The sequence below is a fragment of the Gavialis gangeticus genome, unplaced genomic scaffold (genome assembly GCF_001723915.1).
Source record: "Gavialis gangeticus isolate Ggan-Ray unplaced genomic scaffold, GavGan_comp1, whole genome shotgun sequence".
Taxonomy (NCBI): Eukaryota; Metazoa; Chordata; order Crocodylia; family Gavialidae; genus Gavialis; species Gavialis gangeticus.
This window is the reverse complement of record NW_017729006.1, coordinates 24,649,526-24,659,288: the sequence shown is the minus strand read 5'-3', so window position 1 is coordinate 24,659,288 and position 9,763 is coordinate 24,649,526.

Genomic DNA, 9,763 nt, shown 5'->3' with positions numbered 1-9,763 from the left:
GCTATGGGGGATTTGCTAGTGAGACAAATAGTGGCATCAGGACTGGTAAATTCTCATCATAATTCTGCAAAGCTGTTTTATCTATCTTTAATTAGGTAGCATACCCAACATTCATATAGTGGTTTTATGAAAAATTAATCATGTAAGAGATGAAAAGTCATGCCAGTTGCAACTGAATACATCTGTTGGAGGCAAAGGGGGAAGGGAGGGAGAGGGAAAGTCCACTAATTCACTACAGATATATCCAAAAAAGATCACCTGAGGGAAGAATGCATACCTGTACAATAAGCCAGTGCAATGGCCCTATATGCCACTTTTGTCTCGCTCACACTCTCAAACTAGGGGTTTTTATTTTAGTTTTATTACAATGATATTATTTTACTGAACTGACACATGTACCTCTCTATTAATGTTGGCCTATTACATGACAACTTCTCTCTGGTGGCACAGGTTCAACCAGTGAAGAATGCTTCCCCCTCTCAGTATAGCCTATATATAGACTAGCCTGGGGCAGTCTCCTCAGAGGGGAAAATATGGATTTGAATCCTCTTGGACTAAGGATGGACTTGAGCCTGGGTCTAACACTTCAGGACATATGCTCTACAAGGCTATTACACAAAAGGCATGTGGCAGCAGCAACAGTGTGGCCGCAGAGTGTCGTCATCATCATTTTAAAACCAAGTGGCTCCCACCACATTTTGCAAAAGGCCCAATTCTATTGTTGTGTGCTAGACATACTCTGAGTGGAGAGACACCTTGCCTCTCAATCTTGATTGAGCTAGGTGGGAGACAGGTGCTGACCTGCTCAAATTGAGTTAGTTCTGGGCAAGTTCAGAAACAGAAATCAAAGCACATGGGATGCGTGTACACGTGACAGTTGTCACGATGTACACATGACAAAAATGTCATTGGTGTGGCTTAATGGCGTTACACATTACATGTGCACCAGTTTGGGGCGTTCTAAATGAAGTTTGCATCGTTTCAAACTAAACTACATTCGGATGTAGTTTAGTTTACAGCATCGCAAATTGCAACAATGCAGCTGTCCGCTTGCCTCCTGGCCACAGGCGCCTGCTGAAGGCAGAAGGGGCAAGGAGCCCAATCCTTTTTTTTTTCCCCCCAGCAGAGCCTGACCACCTCTCCCATGGCCAGGGGGCAAGCTGCCGGTGGGCCAAGTGGCCCCTGAGGTGTGGGGGGCCCTAGTCCTTCCCTCCACAGTGGCAGCACTTCCCAGGGCCAGGCTACTATTGGGCCGGAAGCTGCCCCAGCTGAGGTAGCACCCGGCCTGATCCATGTCTTCCTTGAGCCCACCCGCTGGAAGCCCGCTGGGCATTGCTCCCTGGGCGAGCTGGAGGAATAGTTGGATCAGGGTGGGTGCTACCTCTGAGCTGCGGCAGCACCTGGCCCACTAGCTGGGCACCTGGGTGGCCATGGAGGGGACCACAGCCATGGAGGGAAGAACTGGGGTCCCCCACAGCTCAGGGGCCACTCGGCCCACTGGCAGCTTGCCCCCTGGCCATGGCCAGGCTCCAGCTCTGACCAGAAAAAAAAAATGGATCAGGACCCTCACAGTAACGTGACAAAAAAATTAAAAGTGTGAATTTCAATTAAAACCCCACCGTTTCTATTTAGGGGGCATAGAATAAAACCCTGAGGACTAAACCCCTGCCATATGTACAGGTGCCTCTTGACAATTTAAGTCAAACAGGGAAATAATAAGGAGTGGAGGTTTCTTGAGGGTTAAACAGCAGCGGAGTGGGATCCATTTGCATCACATTTGGGATGTAGGCTTGTTCCTACCCACTGCCTAAGTTTTAGATACCTCGGTCCTATATTTTTTTTATCTATTCATTTTTGGATGTCCTGGGCCACATTTTTAATATAATTCAGTCATATAGGGGAATAATATGTGACCACCACACAGACTGAAAAAAAATAGTAGCACAATAAAGCTTGTGTGTTAATCCAATTAGAAATCACCTTCAAGCAGTCACAGCCTAATGCAGTTGTCATATGGCTAGTATCTACACCAAATTTAGCTATAAACTTTGCTTCCAACCATGTTACTAGCATGAGACTGATAGTATTTTCAGCATGATTTAAGGACCCTAGTGCTGTCAACTGAAAGATTATTACATAGCATGGCTGCATTTTAAATTTTACTTGTCCACACCTGAGATGGGCATCATGCTACAATCAAGCTAATAGACTATTCACATGTGGCTGTCAAGCATGTTTAGAAAGGTGAACAGGGCCTTAAATGTAGCCACACTGACTGGTTTGTGTCCTAGAAAGCTCCTTTCATTTACTCTTTTATCTATGGGGGGAAAGTAAATAACAGCAATTATTGCTGTTAGTACATTTTTTTCCTTTTTAATGCACAAGATCAGTAATTAAATATATTTACTGGTCTTGTGGCCATATGCCTGCAATATGTAAAAATACATTTGCTTCTTCCTTTTAAAAAAAAAAATCCTTTTGTTCCCAGTACTGACTGGCTGTCAGAGTGAGCCCTCCAGATTCCTCTGTGCTGGTATCCATGGGCTCTTTCTTGCCAAGCTGCCAGTCTGGAGCGTCACACCTTACTGCCTTTAAAGATTGCCCTGCAGAGATAGAGGAAAATGGCAATTTTTACATGATGCAGTCTGGCGGCCCAGGAGATTTGAAGTCAGAACTGGTGCCAAGATTTACCCAGGAGAGCAAGCAGAGGCAAAACAGAGAACCTGGGCCAAAGGAAAAGATTTAAAGCAAAGGAACTGGGGAGTGAGGGGGAGGAAACCTCAGCAGAATCTGAGCAGGTTTCTGCTAAAAGGGCTGAACGGAGGGCTACTGAATGGACACTACATGTTGTTTGTATGTGTTTATTAGGAGGGTCAGGGTCCTAAAGAAAGTCAGAGGGAAGAGGTCGGCTTTTTTGCATGCCCCAAATTGTAGTAGATTGCAGAATGTAAATGAGACAATTATTACACCAATGCTCATCAAGCTGTGCTGGAAAGACTTCAATAGCCTGATGAATATGCATGCAAATTTGTTAATTAAGTTAATTATTCTGCTGAAAATTCATTTGTCTTCCAAGGACATTTTCCCAATGATTTTAACATGCTTGTGCCATTAGTCATGCTCCATGCTATTTAACATTACTTTTTGTCCACTTTTTCTTTTTCCTTTCTTTCCTTATTTTTTTTTTCCTCTGCTTTAAAGCCAAATGATTAGTTCTCTTAATTGACCCCTGCAATGCTGAAAGATGCTTACAGGCGGCTCCATAGGAATGCCCCAAAACAGATTCCATTTGAATATTCATTTGATATATAGAAAATGTCCCTCAAATGTCACATAGGAGAGGGGGGAAAGCCCCCGATACTGTCTGGAAGCAGAAGCACTTCCAGCACACTATGCCGTGCACAGCAACTCCAAGAGATGCATGTCTCCATGCTGCAAGCTATTTCTCCAGTTGCCGGCTTTATTTGGCACAAGAAATTACCTTGCTCTGAAAGGTGTGATGATCTTCTCACACTTTCCCTTCCTATGACTGTACAGCTATACACAGAAACATATGCGTTCAAAGAGGAACAAGGACTGAACTACTTTTCCATCACCATGAGGGCCCAAACCTGTTACCATAGCAACAAAAGGGAATAGTCTGTTTAAAATCATGTCTAAATGGCAAAGAAGATACTTTAAAGAAACAGACGAATTTTTATCTCTACAAGAGAAAATTGTTATATTGCTAAAACTGCACGTGATTAAGTTCTTCAAAATGGGGCCTTTTACCATCCCTTCTCAAACTTCCATCATCTGAACATGTGTCAGAAACGCATAGCGCAGCATTTACATTTCTACTATATATGATTCTCTAATTCCACAGTGTTCATTTGTTTGGGTCTCTTATACGTTCACTTTTTTACTATGTATTTTTGTGCTTGAAAAAAGAAATGACCTTGCTCCACAGAAAACAGGAAAAACTCTTGGCATGGCTCTGGGGTTGCTTGTGCCTTCATACAGCTAGATGTGTTCCAAGCAAAGCTAATGGAAAGGGGATTATAAGGAAGGGAACATTGCAGATAATGGAGTTTAAGAAAATTAATTGGCAAGATTTCTCTTTTGTGCAGTCCTTATACATTACACAGTCTGAATGGCACTGTAGTGTCACATAGATCGTAAACCAATTAGGATGATATTTTAAACCCTGTAATTTCTGTAATTCCATCTGCTTTAGATGGTTTAATTAGTGAAAGTTACAAAAGCCAAATATATTTGAATATTTTGAAAGCAAGCCCAAAGGCAAGAAATAAGACTCACTGAAAACACTCGATGTGCATGTGTGTGTGTTGCATGAATGTATGCTAAGAGTGGGGTTTGGGAGGGTTTGTTTTGGTTTTGGTTTTTAAATGGAACGTGAAATCCTGGCCCTACTGAAACCAAAGGTAAAACCCCCATTGACTTTAACAGACCGAGTTTTCATCCTAAATGAATACTTATATTAGTCCAGACTTGTTTTTTCTCCTCTTAAATGTCAGGACCTAAGCCTGCTCTTTTTTATATCAGTCCCAAACTCCTTAACAGACATTCAGGCCATCAAGGGATGCACTGAGTCATCCAGGGATGCAGGGGAACTCTATTTTAAAGTCAATGACTTTTTTGGTTCCTGCTTTATTTTTAATCAGATTGCTAAAGTTTGGTCCTGAAGCAATTCCTTCTACTATATTGTACCTGTAACCTTTGCCCAATATGAATAATTTGCATAACATCTAAAAGACAGTGTTGAAGTTCTCCATTTTCTTAAATGGTTCTGACTTGTTTTTGCCTGGTCTGATATTTAAGGGGAAAAGCTCACAGTAGAATTGATTGTGAGAAATTAGAAAACAGGTTGTTACCAGTGTTTTCCCAAATTGCTACAGGAATTGAAGTATAAAACAAGTAAAGCCCCAGTGCTGTAATCCTCACTCTTGCACACCAACCTGCAAGAGAACTGTTCACATGAATAAGGTCCGTTTGCATGAATCAAAGTTGCAGAAACTGTCTGTGAAATTGCTTTAATAAATCGGGAAGAGAAATCCTGTCACATTTTTAAAGGAAATTACCAGAACTTTAAGATATTATAAACCAATTAAACAATTAGTGCTGTACCATGTTTGTTTAGTTATGGGATTTCTTCTCCCTAGCAGCTATGTGTTCTTATGGACAACAGATATTGTCAGTCACCAATGACTGACAGCAGCGTACCGAAGACATGATGTATGATTTCCTCTCTCATAACAATATCTACCATCCTGTGATTGAGACACAATAGGTTACCAGTTCTGTTCTTTCTGAAATATAACAAGGTATAATTATTATTTTTTTAAAAGCATGCTTGTCTTTTTAGCTAACAGGAATACAGTAAAAGTAATTAGTTATTAATTCACTCTACTCCCTACAGGTTGGACAAATCACTTTTGTTTTAGCTGTAGTGAAGGATGTCAACTCAAAGAAAATACCTAACATAGCAAAAATTGTCAAAAGATAATGATCAAACAAAAGAAGCAAATTAAGAGCAACTGACAATTACATACAAGTGTTCAGCAAATACTGGAACGCTAAAATAAATGTGTCATTATATGGCAGCAGCTTTGGCTTGCATCAAAATGATCTCCTTTATATTCCTGTAAGGAAAAGATTTACTAATAAAATAGGTGTGTGCTACCCCCTTGGGTCTCAGTTCAGCATCCATTCTTTTTATTCTGTATTGAAATAGTTTAAAAGAAAAGCTTTTAATAATGTCAATATAGCCCACTTAGCTCAATTCAAAAAAAAAAGGAAGGAATTAATCTTGTAGACTTTGGGTGCCTATACACAAGTGCGGAGGCTGCTCCAACGTGCTGTAGTTACAGATGGCGCATGAACATTTCTGCACTCCAGCAGCCTTCTGCGTCTTGTGTCAGCATCCCCTTGCTTCAAAATGGCATTGGGGCACTTGAACTAAAGCACATCAAAAGAGCTTTAGTTCAAGCACCGCCACCACCATTTTGAAGCAGAGGGACGCTGATACATGAGATACTGCGGTGCTTTACTTAGAGCAGCTCTCAGAGCCACTCTAATTAAAGTGCCACTCTCCCAAGCCCCAAAGCATGTGTAAAAGTGTTCTTTATGTCTTGTTTTATGTCTATGCAGGTTACTGAGGGAATTTATACTATAAATGTTGCTTACAGATAGATGTCTTTGTAGTTATTACATACTATTTCATTTTCATACTTTTAGAATTTGGAAAATTAGAAACCAGAGAGGCAATGTAGCATAATAATGCAAACATGTTTAAAGAGGGAAATACTCATGAGCAAACTTTTTCTTGTTCAAGACTGATCACTTGATTCTTGGTTTCATCCACTTTGCACTAGGAGTAACTCAGGAAGGTAAGGCTTTGGGACACTTCGTCATCTGAAGTTGGGACTGCTCAGTTTTTAGGCTAGTGCCCTGTATAAATTACAGCAGAGAACTCAGGAATGCCAATGGCATAACACTGATAAATTAGAAATGGTAAAAGATAGCAGTAGAGGTTTAAAGCTGGGATGCCATTCATACCCGCAATTGTATAGCTTCTTGTTCTATCTTCCTCAGGATCTCACTGATGCACATTAGATGGGCATTCTTTGTGTTCTTTGCCAATATGTAGAGGCTAGGTAAGTACAGTGACAACCCCTCTGGTGGTTAGGATTTTACAGGTAATTATGGGAATCCAGGGCCTCTAGCTTGTAATGTTAAATAAACAGTTATTCCAGGAAAAGATCAGGGTGAAAAGAGAGAACAGGAAAAGGAAGGACCCAGGGACAAAAAAAAGGCTGGGGAATCCAGAATAACAAATAAAAGAGAATCACACAACAACACTTTAACTCTACACCTCCTATGAAAAAGTGCAGCCAAAAGTCTCAACTGGTTGGTGGAGAAGGAAGTCACTGAGGGGGATTGATTATGCTTTGTATTAGGAAGCCAATCAGTCTCCCAGGCTAGGTATAGACATTCAAGAAGCCCAAGCCTGAATTGATTCAATATTTTCAGGTTACTCTAACCTGCGTAGATTGAGCCTATTTGCAAGTGAATAGACACTCACTTTTGATTCCAGAAATGCAGCCACATACTTGCAGTGGCTCAGGCTAGAAGCTGGGGGGTGCTAGATTGAGCCCTCCCATCCCTTCAGCAGCAGCCATAAAGCTGGAGAGTAGCTGACCAGGGAGGCATGGTCAGGCCCTGATAGGCTGCTAAGTATGATTGGGGAGGGGTTTAAACCCCCACCCTGGCCTGCAAGGACCCCAGCCAGGGTATGCCTGGAGGGCAGAGGGGGAAGCAGCCCTTGCCAGGCTTGTCCCCAAGTGGGAGGTCATGGCCCTCCCTGGGCACTGCCTCAGAGGCAAAGGGGGGCAGGGAGGGGGATTAACCCCCCCATCTCCCCTCTGTCCCACCAGCATGGGAACCCCAGCAGGAGTCTGCCCTGCTTTCTGCCCCGCTAGCCTCTTGTGTGGCAGGGGGCATGGCCAAAGCCATGCTGGGCAGCAGCCTCAGGCAAAGTGGGGACAGGGAGGGGAATTAAACTCCCCTGTCTCCCCTCTTGGGGATGATTTCCTCCTCTCTCAGGCATGATTCCCTGCCTGTGCACAGGGACCCTAGCTGGGGTCTGCCTGGTTTTCTGTCCTGCTGGCTGCATGTGCAGTGAGGGGCATGGGCAAAGCCAGCTGGCATGGCCCCAGCATCCATTCATCTCACCCAGGGCTGAGGCTGGGGCTGCCAGCCCACAGGTACTGCTGAGGGCAGGCACAGGTGGGATTGTGTGGGCTGGGCAGCAGGGGCAGGGCCCTTCCCAGCTCACTGTGGCTCAGGCTGGGACTGTGGAAGCTGTGCACTTGGCTTGCTCCTGGGCTCTCCATGCCCAGCCTGGCCAGGCTGTCATGAAGCCTCATCTGGCTGGAAAGTGCTCTGTCCCTACGACTTGACCCAGTCCAGGCTGTCCTGTCTGTGCCCACCCCCAGCAGCGCTCACAGCCAGCCCTGCTCAGCCTCACATGAGGAAGGCAGATAGCGGGGCTGGCCCAGCCAGGCTGTGGAAGCAGGGCCCTTCTCAGCCAGCTGTGGCTCTATGACAGCCTGTCCTTGCCTGGGCACAGAGAGCCAGGAGCAATCCAGGCACACAGCTCCCACAGCCCCAGCCTGAGCAGCAGCCAGCTAGGAAGGGCCCTGCCCATGCAGCCCAGCCTGAGCCAGCCCTTCCACACCTGCCCTCAGCAGTGCCCGTGGGCTGGCCCAGCTCAGCCCCACAGTCACAGCCCCAGCCCCAGCCCCAAGCAAGGCAGGCAGATGCCAGGGTCATGTCGGCCGGAGTCTGGCCATGCTCCCACCCCTGCTGCTAGAGTGGGGAAGGGGGGAATCCTAACAGAAGCTGCTCTCACCCAGCCAGACAGACTCTAGCTGTGGTCCCCCAGAGGGAGAGGACCCCATGCTAGTCAGTGTCTGGCCATGACCCCACCCCTGCTTTGGCTAGGGAGCAGAGGGGCGGGGCCAGCCCTGCTCTCTGGAGCAGACAGCACAGCCCAACCCAGGGCTGAAAAGCATGCTGGGATACTAGGGGATGCTGATTTAACTTAAACCAGGAAGGGGTCTGAGACAGAAGTTCCATAAACTGTTTTGACCCAAATCAGTTAAGTCTGATATTACATTCAACCATGTTTATCTTAAACCAGTGTCAGCCATTTGAAACTGGTTTGTATGCACTGAACTTTTGTTCTATTACAGGTTTAAACTTGTTTTTGATTACTTAAACTAGTTTATGTGTAACTTCTGTCCCTAGGCCCATTCTCTTAATGGAGTGAGTCTCGTGCTGCCTCAATTATCAACTGTCCCCTGGCTCCTGGTGCAGGGGAGATACCTCAGGTCCAGCTGGCAGGCAGACCTCATAAGCACAGGAGCATGTTGGAGTCTGGCCTGCAATTGGCTGCCCTGATTATCAGTTGGGCTCCTAGTCTGGTCCCCATGGGCAGTTTGTGCCTGTCATGCACCACCCAGACAGGTAATTTCTGAATTTGATGGAGTGTATAGAAGTTACTTTTTTCAAGCTACCAAACTACAGGCTACACCTGTAATGGTATAAGCTCATGAAATTTGCCTCTTGAAATATGTAACCATAGTAATCAAGAGCAACGGCATTGAATACAGTGCCTTACTTTTGATTTTCATAGGTATGCTTGAGCAAAATTATGCTTATCATATTTTATAATTAATGTATATGTCTTACCCAAGGCAACATGGGGAAAATGGGGGAAATGTAATATATTAGTCAGAAAATTAGTCATGGGAGAGCTTTGTCATTTTATAGACTGGCAATACTACAAAACTAAAATTGACCCTATTGTGATCTTAAATCTCATAGCCCCATCTCTAATTCTGTGCCACAGGGCATTCATTGTGGCCTCTCTTTATGGGGAACATTACATTATAAACATAAACCACATATAAACCACATGCGTGCATGTGGAGGATACCGTTTGGGATTCTGATGTTAAATGTGCTCACAATCCAACAACCAGAGAAGGAAAACACACTTTTGTAGTATATCAGAAGCTGTGATGTCTACTAAGGAAATGTCGACTCAGAGTTTCAGATCTGTACTCAACCAAGTTAGACTCACTGAACCCAAAGCAGTCACCATTCAAAAGTCAAAATTTACCAAATGATATTATTAAACTCATTTCAGGTCAGATTCTGTACTACATATCTTTCATAGCACAACTGCATTGGTCAGA